The sequence below is a fragment of the Pinus tabuliformis genome, chromosome 2_1 (assembly GCF_031772625.1).
Source record: "Pinus tabuliformis cultivar Carrire ecotype Pingquan chromosome 2_1, CPIR1, whole genome shotgun sequence".
NCBI classification, from domain to species: Eukaryota; Viridiplantae; Streptophyta; class Pinopsida; order Pinales; family Pinaceae; genus Pinus; species Pinus tabuliformis.
The window spans coordinates 616,020,842-616,037,705 of NC_142299.1; the positions used below are offsets into that span (position 1 = coordinate 616,020,842).

The 16,864-nt window shown below is 31.7% G+C and overlaps 1 pseudogene; it reads left to right on the forward strand.

Annotated features, from left to right (window-relative positions):
* Positions 1-9,378: 9,378 nt before the first annotated feature.
* LOC149202028 (putative 2' cyclic ADP-D-ribose synthase BdTIR) lies at positions 9,379-10,435 on the forward strand (annotated as a pseudogene).
* Positions 10,436-16,864: the final 6,429 nt, after the last annotated feature.

The window sequence follows — 16,864 nt, forward strand, 5'->3', positions numbered from 1 at the left end:
AGCTTTCTTTATATGTTTTTATTAAAATAATGTTAATGGTATTTTCATCCATATATAATGGAAAGATTTTTATATCATTTTTTTTGTATTGTGGGAAAATCTATTATAATTTAGTTGTCAAACTAACAATGAGGATAACCATTTATGGTTGCTATAGCTTGATGCACGCTGACTCATCATCATTACTCAAAGAAAACCGTGCCACTTAGAATGACCAGCTGGTGGTCCATTAGGGGACAAACTTTTGGTCTTGCTAGATGTTTTTGGGCCTTGGACACCTATTTCCTTAAGTTCGAGTAAGACAAGCTCTTAACCAAGTAAAAGCAATTTTAGTTTTGGACCACCTTTTATAAGTTACACAACTAAATTATTGATTAGAGCTAAATTATTTATAGATGCATTTTATTTTTCTCCAAGACCTTTATCATTACTTTATAACTCACATTACAAAGTGAGATGGGTATCTCTTGCTTATATTATTTATAATTTAGTAGTTAAGACAAAAGCTATCAATTTTTATTAACAAAGTATAACATATAAAAATTTTAAATTTTTATCTTTTTGTTAAATTGAAGTCCTCAAAATTCATATGAGATTTGTGAATTTTGATTTAGAGTAAAAAGACAATTTGTGGAAAATTATATCGTTGACATAATGATATTTTATTAAAAAAAATATTGGTGTCATGTAATCTGTCAAATTTCCATTAAATTAAATGCTTGTCCTTGCATTTTTTCACACATCTTAACAAGTATGTGTGTGTTCATGAAATAAATAAATAAATAAATAAATAAATATATATATATATATATATATATATATATATATATATATATATATATATATATATATATATATATATATATATATATATATATATAAGCATGATCTACACAAATAACACTAATCAATGCATATTGATATTTTATTTTTTTACCCAAAATTATATTTTTTATTATTTTTTGAATTTGGAAAATTAATATTTGAATTGCATTTTTCAAACACGTTTTTGTGCATGATTTTTTACTACTATTTAAATAAATTCAAAAACAAGATTACCCCTTTGAAGAGGATTCATAAATTGAGTGAATGCAATTTTTTTCATTTTGTATATTTTATATTATTGATTTTTCATTCAGCCTCTTTGAAACTGTCGAAAAAAAATTAAATTTAAACATTACGTTTAAAAGAAGTTAGATGAAAAAGATCATATGAATTCAAAGATTTCAAACTCATATCATTATTTAGAGGATTCCTTCACGAATGCAATGTGATCAACTCCACCACCTAAGGTCAAATATTGCCTTAAGCCTGCCATGCTACAAGATGGTTTTGCAGAGAAATCTATAGAAAGACAGCTAAAATTTTATTTTTTATGCCCTCAACAGCTAGATCGAGCACTTAAAAAGCTTGATCGAGAGGTTTATGTAAATTTGAATTAGCTATATCGAGGATTTAACAAACTCTCAATCAAACTACTAGAGTGATAAAAAAAACAATATCTTGATCAAGGAATGTAGCTCGATTGATAAAATATCTTGATCGAGCCATTATTTTACACCATACTCCAACAAAAAATGTTTAAACATGACATCGATCAAGAAAACTCTCAATTGAGCCCCAATTTTTCTCGAGAATTGTTCAAGTAGGATTGTAGAAATCGTTGGCACACAGGTGCTCGATTAAGGTATACCTTGATTGAGCTCATGTGCAACTATGAGTTCAATCAAGCTATAGTTCAATCAAGCTTGTTTAATCATGAATTCCCACAAACCACATAATTAAACTTGAGCAGTCAAATGTATCATGTTGTTGTATTTCTGTATCTTATTTCAATATCTTGGTTTATGTGTTTTTTTCCATCAATTTCCTTAATTCTACGATTTCAATATCCAATTTAGTTTCTAATTGAATTTTATTGTGACTAGCTTGGAATATCAATTCACCATCTTTAACATTAGATTGCAAATTACATTCAAGTTTCACATTTTCACTGATTGAACATTTCTATTCCTTATCTGCAACTCGGTTAGATTCAAGTTCCATCAACATATTCGCTAGCAATTGTAATTCTTCTTCACATTTCATAAGCATTTTACAATCATTTTCAGAAATCATTTCAAAATATCGGTTAGATTCAAGTTCCATCAACATAGTCGCTAGCAATTGTAATTCTTCTTCACATTTCATAAGCATTTTACAATCATTTTCAGAAATCATTTCAAAATATTGGTCTTCATCCCTGCATGAAACATAATTAATGTCATGTCCATCATCTGCAACACATCCTGCATCCACACACCAATTGTTAGATTTAAAACCAACATAACTATTATCTTCCATCGACGATTTAGTCACCATATGCAGATCTTCTAAATAGTTTGTGGTGCCATTTGTTGATATGAACGTGAGTTCGATTCCCGCAGATGGTGCCACAAACTATTTATAAGTTTTGCATATGATGATTGAATCGTCGATGGAAGATAACGATTATGTTTGTTTTAAATATAACAATTGGTGTGTGGATGCAAGATGTGTTGCAGACATGACACTAATTTTGTTCCATGCAGGGATGAAGACCAATATTTTGAAATGATTTCTGAAAATGATTGTAAAATGCTTATGAAATGTGAAGAAGAATTACAATTGCTAGAGAAGATGTTAATGGAACCTGAATCTAATCAAGTTGTAGATAAGGAAGAGAAATGTTCAATTAGTGAAAATGTGGAACTTGAATGTAATTTGCAATTTAATGTTAAAGATAATGAATTGATATTCCAAGCTAGTAATAGTAAAATTCAATTAGAAACTAAATTGGATATTGAAATTGAATAACTAAGGAAACTGATGGAAAAAACACATAAACCAAGATATTGCAAGAAGAGATAGAAATACAACAACATGATGCATTTGACTACTCGATTATACATCAACAAAGAGGGAGGAGAATTGCAGCACAAAATTTGGAAACCCAGTGAACTAAAAGTCACAACCATTCAAGAAGAACAACAAAGAATGAGTGATCAACAACATACTAAAGTTTTGGATCCAGGAGGAGTTTAATAAATTTATGAAGAGATATGGTCAGGAGACCAAGAATTTATTTTACCTGGGGAGTTTGATGAAGGAGCATCTTTTATTTTGTATTTATCATTTGTTTAATTTGTAAATTCTTAGAAAACTATAGGTTTTATAGAGATTTCTAGAATTTGTTGGAGATTATGTAGTTTGGACAGGTTTCAAGATTTGAGAGGATTTCTCTCAACTTCCTCCAAATATCTAGGAAGTAGTTCTCTCTTGAGGAATTCGAGAGTTTTCTTCTTCCAGAATAAATAGCCATGTAATTCATTTTTAAAGTCAAGTTTTGGAGAGAAATTAAGTTAATAAAATTTTATGTTTCTTTTTATGTTAAATTCTTCCTCTTGGCTCTACATCAACAAGTATGAAAAAACTTCACTCAGTCGCCTAGTCGAAACATGTAGAATATCATATCATAATATTCTAAGAGGTATTAAAATGCATAATCATCATCGCCACTTATGTTTTTCCATATATTTAGGGGTTAAAGGTATTTGATTTATTCAACTAGGTGTCCACCAGATACCGGTGGTTGGACTAGAAATTATTAAGAAACCTTCTATCCTTATCAGAAATAATCATTTGTGGTATCCAAAACTGAACCCAAACATGCTCAAAGAATAGCTTAATAGTTTCTTTAGCTATGATTCTCTTCTTATGTAGTTCCAAAATGGATATCTTAGAGAATTAATCGAAAACCAAAAAGACACAATCATTACCATGCTCAATCGAGGGAAACCCTTGCATATAATCCATGGATACTAACTCCCAACAGTTTTCTATGGTAGATATATGAGTGTACAACCCCTTCTTCAATAGTAGCTTTAGTTATGGCACATGTAGTGCATGATCTAATATACCAAATTACATCCTACTAGAGTTTTGTGCAATAGAAATATTGTTGAAGTATTTCTATTATATTGTCCACACCTAAGTGTCTTGCCACCCAACTATAATGTTCCTTCCATTTTAGCTTTACAAACTCGCTTGAAGGAACACAACTATGGCCAAAATAGCACAAAAGTTCATCTTGGAGGTGAAAGTATAGAACTTGTTTACATGTACCTATTTTCTAATATGTAGTAGTAAATTTAGGGTTATTTTTGTATAATTGGGGCCATTTATAGGTCCCCTACCCATAGGAGTTAAGAACTATGGTTAGTACCACAACCATTGTCTACGTGAAGTATTTTACCATAGAATTTGTGTTTTCCTTGTACTTAATGTTCGATTGGAATTGTTGCAAGAACATGGACCAGTTTTGATGGTAGTCATTCTATAAATTTTCCTATGTTTACTTGAATTGAAACAACTTATGATCAATGTGGATGATTGTTTCATTTTCTAGAATATAATGCTTCCATTGTTGACATGCTTGTATCATGGAGTAGATGTCTTTTTCATAAGTTGGATATTTGTGGATAGCATTCGATAGCGTTAAGTCATAATATGCCACCATATATCCATGTTGAGTGAGGATTGCATTGATAACATAGTTAGAGGCATATATATCAATCTCTAATTATTGTTGCATGTTTGACAAAGTGAGGACTGGTGTAGAGCATAGGAAATGTTTCATATCTTTGAATGATTTCTATTCTGACTCAAACTAAGAAAAATTTGATTTAACTACACCCTTTGTTAATTGACTAAAGGGCTAAGAAATATGAGATAATCTCAATATGAATTGATGGTATAAGTTTGAAAAACCCTGGAAGCTTCAAAGCTATGTCAAAGTCATGAGAGCTAGTCAACCACAGATGACTTAAACCTTGATTGCGTCCACATGTACCCCATTTGCATGCATGATGTATCCCAACTACTAGATTCTTTACATGCTAAATGATCATTTCTCCATATTGACATATAACTTGTTTTGATGCAAGGTGCTTTGGACCTACTATATGTGCTACAAATTTTCTTCCAAGTTTTTCTAAAGATGAGGATGTCATCCAAATATACAACCATACAAAAAATCATGAATGAATGCAATATATCATATGTCATCCTCATGGGAACATTATTCAAGCCAAAATGCATGACCAACCACTTAAAAAGACTTTCATTCAACTTGAAGGTTGCCTTCCAAAAATTAGTTTGTTCAAATAGAACCTGGTGGTATCCCGACTTTAGATCAATTTTTCCAAAGGACTTGGAACCATTAAGCTAATAAAAAATATCACCAATATAAGGGATGGTACTAGTTATTTATAGTGATTTTTTGAGAGCCATTGATCAATATAGAGTCATAATTTCCCATCCTTCCTTCGCACCAACAAAATTGGGCTCGTATAGGCTGAGAAACCTAATTGAATGTGGAAATTTTGGATGAGCTCACAAATATGAAATTTTATTTCTTTATTCTTCAAAAGAGATATAAGACCACTAGGTAAAGGAGCATTAGGAATCTAGTCAATTAAATGTTTTACCTAGCACTGTAGAAGAACCCCTATAGGTGAGGCAATGATATATCTATATTCCTCTACAATTTTGTCCACCTAATTTCTACTATGTAGAGGTGTATTGTGATAAAGCTATGGTGGTCATAACAAACTTACATTCACCTTCTGATTGAATCATGAACAGAGCAATTTTTCCTAATCCTAAAAGAAAAAAAATCCTAACCTTAAGAGACTAAATCTCAAAAAGATTATAGACCGTGAGATGGTTAGTTGATACAACAACTTTCCAAAAGCACACCTATAACAAATTTAAACCCTCTAACAACCAAAAAACAGATTATTTATGGCTTTAAAATGACCCCCCAAAAAAAAAAACTTATTAAAAAAAATAAAAAAATAAAATTTCTTAAATAATATGAACACATATTGAATCAATAGAAAAAGAAATGAAATGCCAATTAATAGAACAATCTCCACAATATCATCATTTTGAAATCTTCAACACCATTTAGGATCTCCATAGCTTTCATGCTTATCACACAAGGAAAACAAGAAAATGATACAACAGGCAGATTTGTGTGAGTTTTCCAATCACTACTTGTAAATGGCAGGTTAGTGCCAATGATATGGGACAACAGTTAGGTGGAGAGGTTTGGTCGTCACAAATCTCTTGATCCAATCTTAAGCAAGATTATGTATGCCTGCAAATTGCCTAGACACAATTTCTTCACTTGAAAAAAAACAATAATAAAATATATTACGCATTTGAATCCACACATAAAAATCAATATAGTCACCTCCTAATAATTACATTAAAGTCATTAAAATGTATCTACATATAAGTTCAATGCAGTCACCTCCCAATAATTACCTTAGAGTCATGAAAATGTTACCCACGACAGATTATTGGCCATACAATTTTACTCCAGTAAGAATAACCATTAATATATTGTCCACTCTCAAGTTTGAAAACGACCAAACACATCACACCCAAAAAAAAACCTATCATATATAACGTGAAAAATTATAATTAATTAAGTCATACCAAGATGGGATGGGATTTGACAGGCAAATCGGGTGATTTGCCCTCTTTCAAACTGTTAAAACAACTCAGGAAGGTGGGAAAACTGTTCAGTTTGACGGGTTACTGTTTTGAAATTCCAACATTACCAAGTTTTCGCTTTTGTAGCTGCAGGCGAGGACCATTTAAGAATGCTATATGAAATGTGTTCTAGAATGTCATATATTTTCTGAAGCTGTGCCCCCGAACGAATTGGAATCAAATTGAGGAGCAATGTGTGTATCAAATTGAGGAGCAATGTGTACACACAACTTTGAAGAATATTGAGACTCGCTGCATGCCCGAAGGAAGCGGCTCTGTACGCTCAAAGGAATTGGAATGACACAGTTTCAGGGGTGCTTCCTCTCAGTTGACTGATCAAATAGTCATATACCGATAAAGAACGGACATGTTTTATAGGCTGGATTTGTTTTTTCAACTTGTCTTGACGATGGACCACATTAATTGGTTCGAAATGCGTCGACAAATGATTTTTCATGTGATTTACGCCGAAAAATCTCTATATTTTTATGAAAAGTTGCAGCGGACGAAGGTGTAGGTTCAGAAATGTTCCAAGGTTAGCCATCTGAAATTCTGGCAGATTTATAAATATGCAAGAGAAATTGAACGTTATGACTAGTATATTATCGAATTCCTCGATACAAGTGGTTTGCCACTTATCTTTGTTGAAACACTTAACGAGAATGCAAATTTGGAAGCTAAACATGAGAAGCCTAAGCCGGAAATTTTAGAGTCGTCACAAAGGATAATGAAAGACTGCATGGATTATGGCAAGACGGCATAATGAAAGACTGCATGGATTATGGCAAGACGGCATAATGAAAGACTGCATGGATTATGGCAAGACGGCATTAGCAACAACCTTTTGCAATGATAATGAAGTTCAAGGTGAGAGTTGTATTGAAATAGATCTTCGAGTTTCATAGAGACCTCCTAAACAAGTAATGGGATGGTATAACAATATTCTTTTCTGATGTTGGTCTAATATCTGAAATCCTTATTATTAGATTTCCAGCCGCAATTATACATTATTAACAGTCACAACGATTTTTTTCAGGTAGTTTGTGACTCTCGTGAAGTTATTTTTATTAATAAGAACATAAATAAACTAACTTAGATTATTAAAAATAATTCATAAACGCAATTGTATTGTGTGGGGGCAGTTTAACCATGAGATATTTGAACGCCTGTGCCAATGCTGTATCGAAGCTAAGGCGTGTAAGGGTTCAGCATTAAGTGTATCCAGCCAGTGATGGTGGTTCTGTGTGGTGGGCAGTAATAAAGGAAGGGTAAGCTTTTGGTAATGGAATTATTTTTATGAAAGATTAGATTTTTATTATTTAAAATGTGTTTTCAAAATAGATTTGACATGCTCAAAATATTTTTAGGACACTCAAATTATGTTAATTATATAACTCACATATACCATTCTAAAAAATCTCCACCAAATTTTAGACAAAATTGACTAGAAAATATGACTAGAAAACATAAGAAACATCTCACAATTAGACTATGTATTATATACCTATCAACCACAATAAAAACATAAGGTCTACAAAGCGTGTCGACCCAAAGAAAAAAGGAAAGATAAGATATTCAATATTTTTGTCTTGCGAAAGTGTGTAGATAATGAATAAAGATGGATTTATTTCTCCTTAAGATGAGATCTAATTTGGGGTGACACTGTAGCTATTGGAAAACCAATTGTTATGTATGATTGGTGATTGTGTAATTTCTAGAAAGTCAATTGTTGGGAAGGCAAAGATTAAGTACCATGTAATAAGTCAATCCAATATTGGATGGACTTATTGTTCTTTTATTTCTATTGAATATCACTTTATTCTCATCCAATGGACAAGATGAAAAGAAAATAAGCCAATAATTAGTTTACTATATAGCGTTTAATATTTACCAATATAATCGTATATAATCGTACATTCTCTTCACTCTAAAAAAAATTTACATCTCAAAAAACCAAAACTAAATTAATAATTATAATTAATAATTTTATATTTTTATATTTTTACTTTATTTTATTTTCACTAAATTACAACATCTCTAACTCAACTCTCAAGTAATGCAGTTGGTTGCTAAAACGTCAACCAATATACATTCAATTCCAACTTCTTGTATCATAGTGGATAATAATCGTCATCCCAAGTTACCCCTTGGGTTGAGGCTTCGTACCCTGATATTGAATTAAAAAGAATATTATTAAGCCTAGTCTAACACTTTTTAGATCTCCTAAGGAAGATCATGAAAATTTTGGTACAATGTTGGTAAAATATAATAGAATATCTTTGAAATATGGGTTATAGTGGTTAAGCTACAAGAATTTTTTTTTGGGTGTTCTGAAGATTTTTTTATAATGCTAATTCATTTCCACTCTCAAAACAAAATTCAAACACCCTCGTTATCAAATATTTTGTAAAAAAAATAAGAATAACCATCCATGGAAATTTGACCCCTCCCTTGATAATGCCAGGGATGATTATACATACAGCTACCTGAGCTCCTCACAGACCTCTTCTCCAATTAGTTGTGGTATACGCTTTTATCTATCCATAGCCAAAACCCGCTTACCATCCAGGTTCTTTGCTCATATTTCCACATTTCTTAATTGATATCTCTGGGTTGTCCTGGTTCTTTACTCATTTCGTTCTTTTTTTTTCCGATTGCTTTGATCGATCTCTATTTCTATCTGTAGGCCATGATATTTTTTCCCAAGCTCGGTATGATGAAACTGCATTGCTTTTTTCGATTTCTATTTCTATCTGCAGGTCATCATATTTTTCCTCTTGTTTGAAGGTAGGTATGATGAAGCAAAATCCTGGGATACAATACAATGTTTTCATAAATCATAGGGGATCCGATGCCAAGAATAGCCTTGCGAGCTTAATTTATGATCAATTCCGATGTCAAGAATAGCCTTGCGAGCTTAATTTATGATCAACTCAAAATTAAAGAATTTAAATCCCACTCTGCGCGTCTTCCTTGATAAAAAGGAGATTCTTTACGGAGTTGATTTCCCATATGCAATTGAAACAACGATTCAAAGTTCCTCTGTTCACATTGCGATATTTTCGAGGCACTATGCTGAATCGAGTTGGTGCTTGCATGAATTGGATCTCATTATCAAATCCAAACGGAAGCTTATTCCTGTCTTCTGTGACGTTAATACTACGTCTCTTCGTCGCATCGAGAAAGGATGTTATCAAAAGGCCTTTTAAAAACACAGAAGAAGCGAACCCGTGGAAAAGACGAAAAGATGGGAGGATGCGCTCTCGCGAGCCTCGTACCTTCAAGGCCTGCCATTCAAAATGAAGGAAAAGGAAATATATTACTTATTTATAGCTTAATTTGTTTAATTTATAAATTTTCGTTCTATTTTTGACTAACTAGATTGAGTCCGTTTGCATTTTCAGTGACCATTGGGACTTTTTGGAGAAAATGGTGGGCATTGTATTTGATGAATTTGAAAGAGGGATTATTAGTTGACACCAAATATCCAGTCGCCCTCGAGCAGGCTGGGGAGGATTTCCCTGTCAGCTCAAGTGAATTGAAAGATTCAAAAGTTTGTCAGGAGGATTTCCCTGTCAGCGCAAGTGAATTGAAAGATTCAAAAGTTTGTCAGGAATTCATCACAGAAGAATTTGCACTCGCACGTAGGCTGGATCTAAGCGAGCTGTCTGGGGTGGATGGGCCTGCTGTAACCTAGTTGTTTGAGGATGAGGATGGGTTAGCTATAAGCAAGCTGTTTGAGCTGCATGATGATGGGCGGGCTGTAGTGCTAAATGACCATGGACGGGATGACGATGGGTTGGCTATAAGCAAATGGTTTGAGCTGCATGATGATGGGCCCATTAGGAATTAGTGTTTGCTTTTGAGGAATTACTTAAGGAAGATGTGTTTAATTACTTATTTAGTTGTAGATGTGTTTAATTACGTATTTAGTTGATATAGTTGATATGTGAAATCTAGAAATAATATTGATATTACAATTTCGTGCCCAAAAGATTTTTAATTTATTTTGTAAGAAGAAGATTTATAATTTATTTTGTTTTCAGTTCATATATATATATCAAAATCAATAATAATTAAACATGTATATATATATATGTTAATTCAGAGTTTTGGAGATCAAGTTTTCTTATAAAAGATACTTGCACTTAAGATGTTTGATCTTCTCCACACTTAATTGGAGCTTAACATTGATCTATAATAAGTTTTGAAATTGAAAATTGTTTATATTTATTTTTTGATTCATTGTAAAATTTATTAACTTATTTGATGGATTTATATGACATATAAAAAAAATTATATGAATTTCTATATGATATATAAAAAATTATATTATATTTATGTTTTGATCACTTTTATTAACCTTTAATATATATTTTTTCATATTTTTATACCAATGCATTCAATTTTTCCGGTATTATTTTGTTTTCCTATGGTATCATTTTGTTTTTGACCAAAAAAATTTAGCTTCTCAGTAGCTTAACGTTATGGATTGAACATTATTATCTTTTATTAATATTTAAAATTATTTATTTGCAATATGATTGGTTCAAGTCTTATTATGTAATAATTGTTATTGTTATTGCAGCGTTTGCACAACACAATGTCTTGTATTACTTATATTTTTTCTTCCAAAAATTTTGGATTTAGATGTGACATTTATGCCATGATTTTTAGGTATTTTTAGAGTTTTCATTGTTATGCTTAAACCATGCATGAAAATAGTTCATCACCATTATTTATGTTTTCTTCAATACTTTAATAAGTAGGAGTAAACATGTAAAAGTGAAGATTTAATAAGTAGGAGTAAAAATGTAAGTGTGCAATTTTTTTAGTGGTTACTACTCACCAAAATTTATGCAAGACTTTGCCCCTTAGCAGATAATTAATTTTTCGATTTCATATATCAATTTGTAATTTCTGAAATCTTATTAATCATTCATTAATTAAAACGTAACTTAATTATTTTATTGTGCCCAGAGGGGCATTCTACAACCCAATATGGGGTAGATGTGTAAGTGTGTTCGTTTCACTAATGTCTGCCAAAATAAAAAACTAAAAAAAACTTAAATAATAAAATCTAAATAATGTCGCCTTAAACAATAACTTACATAATCATATAAATAAACAATTAAAAATTCATTAACAAAACGAAATTCATTCTATATTCATGGCACCAGTCGGATTGGTGTTCGTTCTCGGTCATTAACACAACAAAATTTGTCTGATATTAACATGGAAAATAAGTTATCATAGAATGGTTGTGCAATTGGAAGGAAGTAATATTCACACCACATTACAACATTGCAACAATATTATTACATGAAGTTTCCAAGTTTATTTGTTGGGACTGTTATGGGGTAGATCTCACATCAACATGTAAACTTAAACGTAAACTTAAATTTAACATTTAACATTTTTAATTTTTAATCTAATGTCGGTCCTATTTAATAATCAATTTAATTATTGTTATGTATAAACACAATATACATAAAAAGAGATATAGTAAATAAATAAATCAACCAGAGATATGGTAAATAAATAAAACATATTTTTATACTTACTTGAGATGTATGGTAAATAAATAAAAATATAAATAAACTAGAGGTATGGTAAATAAATAAAATCTCTTTTTATATTTACTCCATAAACCTCTTTATATTTACAAAAACTCAAAAAATAAGTTTTACTTGGGTGAAGTATATGGGCCAATTACCATGGGACAAATTATTATTAATATCATGGGCCAAATACCATATTTATAAAAGAGGTATGGTAAATAAATAAATATAAAAGAAGTATAAAGAGGTATGGTAAATAAATAAAAATATATCAAATAGGAGTAGAAATCAACATCTAATTATATACCAAGCATATAGGTCAAATACCATGGGATGAAATTATTATTAATACCATGCAAAGAAACATTATTAACCCTAATATTAATATTAAAAGATTATTATTATTATTAAATCTAATATTCATATTAATATATTATAATATTAATATTATTAAATTTAATAACTTTGGATTAATACAATATTAAATTTGTTATATTATAATATATATTAATATATCATGATATATATATTAATTCTAGATATATATGGGAGGGAAAAACAAAGACATAGAGTGATAGAGGTGGAGAAATAGGGGGAGTGACAAGCGAGAGATGGAGAGAGAGTGTGTATGTTTAGGGGTGAGATAAAGAGACATACAAAGAGAGATAGAGGCAAGGGGGGAGAGAAGGAGAGATACGGAGAAAGGGAGGGATATAGTAACATAGTTGGAGAGAGAGAGAGAGTGATGGGGGGGAGGATTGGAGGGAAAAAGAGAGAGAGAGTGGGAGGGGGGAAGATAAAGGGAGGCATGAGAAAAAGGGAGAGAGAGGACTTAAGAGAGAGGAAGAGAGAGATGGGGAAGAGATAGGATTGTAGGAGAGAGAGAGAGAGATGGGGGAAGAAAGAGGAAGGTATGAGAGAAAGGGAAAGAGAGGAAAGATGAGAGATAGTACTTGAGAGAGAGGAGGATAGAGGGAGGGATAGAGAGATGGAGTTGGAGAGGGAGAGAGGGAGGGAAGAAGAAATGCATAGAGAATGAGAAGTGGAGAGAGAGAGGGAGTGACAAGGGAGAGATGGAGAGAGAGTGTGTATGTTTGGGGGTGAGATAAAGAGACAAAGAAGGAGAGATGGAGAGAAGGAGAGAGAGAGGCATATAGTAATAAAGTTGGAAGGTAAAGAGAGAGAGAGAGAGAGAGAGAGAGAGAGAGAGAGAGAGATGGAGATGGAGAGGGAGAGAGAGGGAGGTAAGAAGAAAGACATAGAGATACAGAGGTGGAGAGAGAGAGAGAGAGAGGGAGAGAGAGGGAGTGATAAGAAATATGGAGAGAGAGGGAGATAGGACAATAAGAGGGAAGAAAGATAGAAGCAGGGGAGAGGGAGAGAAGGGGAAGAGAGAGAGAGGGCGAGGGAGGAGGAAGTGATATATATATATATATATATATATATATATATATATAGATTTGAGAAAGAGAGCGTATGTTTTTGGGGTGATATAGAGAGACCGAGGGAGATAGAGATATAGATGGAAGGTGAATATAAAGAAGAGATATATGGAGATAGGGAGGGAGGGACATTGACATTGATATATATGGATTGAGAGAGCATGTGTGTTTGTTGGGGGGGGGGGGGGGGGTGGGGGTGGGTGAGATAAAGAGACAAATAAGGATAGATGGAAGGAGATATAGATATAGATGGAGAGGGGGGGAGAGGGAAGAATATTTATTGCACTATTTTCATTGATTTCAGTGTAGATGATGATTTCTAATCCTATTGGATTGCTTGCACTAGATGCATTGATTTTAGTGTAGATGTTTATTTCTAATGATATTTGATTACTTGCACTAGATGCATTGATTTTAATGTAGATGGTTTCTAATATTATTTGATTGCTTGCACTAAATGCATTGATTTTAGTGTAGATGGTGATTTCTAATTCTATTTGATTGCTTGCACTAAATGCATTGATTTCAGTGTAGATGTTGATTTCTAATCCTATTTGATTTCTTGCACTAGATGGATTAATTTCAATGTATATGTTTATTTCTATTTATATTTGATTGCTTGCACTAGATGTATTGATTTCAATGTAGATGACTTCTAATCCTATTTGATTTCTTGCACTAAATGCATTGATTTCAGTGTAGATGGTGATTTCTAATCATATTTGATTCCTTGCACTAGATGCATTGATTTCAATGTAGATGTTGGTTTCTAATATTATTTGCTTACTTGCACTAGATGCATTGATTTGAGTGTAGATGTTGATTTTTAATCCTATTTGATTACTTGCATTAGATGCATTGATTTCAGTGTAGATGTTGTTTTCTAATCCTATTTGATTTCTTGCATTAGATGCATTGATTTCAGTGTATATGTTGATTTCTAATTTGATGTAATTAGATGTATGATGGTACATTAATTTCAAAGTGATTGGATTAATAGTGTGCATTGATTTCAGTGTAAGCACAAAAAATTATTGACAATGTACATTGATTTTTGTGTTATAGTAATTCAACCTATTAATATTGGAGAACAAGAGAGACAAGGTATGATGTTTACTACAACAACTCGAGCCAAATATTTAAATGGTTTACGATTTCAACTGTCCTTTTCATATAATCGATATGAAAATATGACAAAACTAACAAGGGTGACAATAAGAATAGTAGAAGAAAATAGTTTGAGATTGATCACAATGAAAACTATTTGTAATTGACTACATTTTTATTATTCACATTTTCTATCATTCAACACTATTACATTGTCACTTTGCATTCAAAAATTTTATTTCATCATTTTCATCATTAAATTTATTGACAATATTTATCATCTCAACAAACTGAGCTAACTAATAAAATTCAAAACTAAAATGACCAAATAAATCTCAGACATTTTAGCATATTTAAAATGGTTATATTAATATTATATGTATTTACATATTATTGATAAAATTAATCATATGTTCGATAGATTTTCCTTGGTTGCACATGATTGAAACAAGCGTAAGTCCATCTTAACTCCGGATCTATCAAGCACCAAGAGGGATCAAATCACTTGAGGTGCAAACCTTTCTTCAAGTTTTGCACTCAAAAAAGAGGTGAAAGTCAAGTTTTGCACTCAAAAAAGAGGTTTTCACCTGGGGAGATTTTATCCCTCTCGGCACTTGATAGATTTGGAGTTAAGATGGATCTAGACTCGTTATATTTAGATTACTTTTATTATAAATATTATTAAATAACAAATTCAAAATTAATAATTTTTTATTTTATATATATTAAAAATAATTAGACACTTAAAAATTAATACATTCATTTTATTATTATATAATTACTTTAAAAATAAAAAACACTTATTTATATTAATTAGATATTTATTTTTTATTACAAAATTTGGTTTAAGCACATGAAAATGAAATGAATTTTAACAAATAAATTAAATTATAGTAAAAAAATTATATAATTTTACTTAATATCAATAATAAATTAGTAAAAAATTATTAATAATAAATTAAAATGGTTATCAATTCAAACAACAATAACTAAGTAAAGAAAACAACTTCACTTTTAATATTTATATATTTTTTAAAGAATATATTCAATCTATCTTTCACATATATCTCGCAAGAAGAACTACCCTTTAAAATATATATATATATATATATATATATATATATATATATATATATATATACTCTACACAGAAAATCTAAAACATTCTAGACAACCTTCTCAACAAAAATATTATCACTACAATAAGACATGATAATTGTCGCTACTTAGGATTGGATTCTTCCTTACCGCAAAGCAAAATTAAAATTAACAAAATACTTCAATTTATTAATGAGTAAAACCTAAATTTACTGGATTCTAAACTTTAACACTAACTTGAATTCAATAATTGATCTGATATTCACCCTATGAGTGCCATCAGTTAAAGATTTATTAAACTAAAGGTATTACAGACTCATGTGCTGGTGTGTGTGTGTTCTGTGTTATTGAAACGACGGATCGATTAGATTGCCAATACACAGAAAATAAATGGAAAGACAACAGAGAAATAGAGTAAGCAACACAAAGACACAAACAATTTTAATAAGGAGTTCACCCTATTCTCCAAGGCTACGTCTCTGGTCCAGCTTTAGTGGTGGCCTTGTTTTATTGTGTCTTTCAGTAGAGAAATTACAATATAGGGACTCAATATGAGTTCTCCTGGAGAAGATTTTGCTTAGTAGGGTGGTTCTTGGATTCCCTAAGCCACTTGGAGTACACAAACTCTTCTTCTTCCAACTAGCTCTGTTACCCTTGGTCTACAGTGGAAAGAGCCAAATGTGATGCTCAGTCCAGACAGATTCCTCTATGGGAAGGCTTGAATCTTCAAGCTCTCTGGTGCTCGACGTTGTCTGTGGTTAGCTCGGCCCTCTGTCTCTTCTGCTTGGCTTTACTGTTCTCTGTGTTCAATCCTCCTCTTAGGGTTCACTGTTCACTGTCTCTCTTGGTCGCTTGGACTCTTCTCAATTCAGATTCCCAATCTGACTAATTCGACTGTCTCTGTTCATGGCTTTAGCCATTCGATCCCTATGCCTGTTTGGTTCCTCTTCCACCTATCGAATCGCCTTCTGCAGCTGCGCTTGGAGTTCCCTGCGTTCGGTGTCATCATGAACACTCAGGGAGTGGCCACTTATCCTCCTTTAAATGGTGCCAGCATGCTTCATCGGTTTGTTT